Source organism: Pteropus medius, unplaced genomic scaffold (genome assembly GCF_902729225.1).
Source record: "Pteropus medius unplaced genomic scaffold, Ma_sr-lr_union100, whole genome shotgun sequence".
Taxonomy (NCBI): Eukaryota; Metazoa; Chordata; class Mammalia; order Chiroptera; family Pteropodidae; genus Pteropus; species Pteropus medius.
This window is the reverse complement of record NW_024348304.1, coordinates 4,907,644-4,908,658: the sequence shown is the minus strand read 5'-3', so window position 1 is coordinate 4,908,658 and position 1,015 is coordinate 4,907,644.

The following is a 1,015-nucleotide window of genomic DNA, read 5'->3' as shown; positions in this document are numbered from 1 at the left end:
CTGTGATTATGTTAGCAATTCGATATATAGTTAGATTCATTTATTTTGATTAAAATTCAACTTTAGAGCTACATAATATACTCAGTCGTATGAATGTTCAATAGTTTACTCAACCAGGCTCCCATGGATGGGTGATTAGGTTGTTCCTACTGTTTTGCTAGTACCTGTAATGCCACATTGAATAAACATTTGTTTTGTGTTGTTTTGTTTGTTTGTTGGAGGTGTAGCTTCAGGGTGAATTTCAAGAAGTGAGAATGCTGGAAGAAAGGATGAATGGGTGTACAGTTTTGGTAGATATTGCCAATTCCACTCCATGGATTGCATACCATTTTGCACTACCACCTGGGAAGTCTGAGGATACCTGTGTCTCCATAGCTTCAAGTATATATTGAAAAGCTTCTGAATTTTTGCTAATATGGCAGATAAAAATAGCATCAGTATTTTGCATTTTCTCTAACTAGAAGTGAATTATGTGTCTTTTCATATGTGTAAAGGTATTTATCTTTTTTTAACTGCCTGCTCTTCCCATTTTTCTATGGGCTCTGGTCTCTTCTCTCCCTCTTAATTTATTTTTCCCCCTCTTAATTTTTTTAAGAACTTTTTTTCCTGTATAGTTTTATCGAGGTGTAATCACATACCATAAATTACACACATTTAAAATATACCATTTGTTGAGCTTTAACATGCGTATGTATAATGAGCACCCTGATTACCTTCAAAAGTTTCCTCACGCCCTTTGTAATGCATGTCTTCCTCCTCCCTCACTCCCATCTCTAGGCAAGCACTGACTGCCTTTCTGTCACTCGAAATTCTTCTACCAGATGTCCCGCTTATTTCCAGGTTTCTCCTCTCTGCTGGTGGGGACAAAGCTGTTCCCAGTGCTGCGTAAGCTCTGAGGTTTGTTTCATCTGCTCCTTTCCAGTGGTTCTTTCTGAGGCCTCACATGAAAGTTCTTAGCAGCACTTAGCCGAAGACTCATGAGGAATCTTCTCCAGATCTGTGGTCTCTTGCTGCA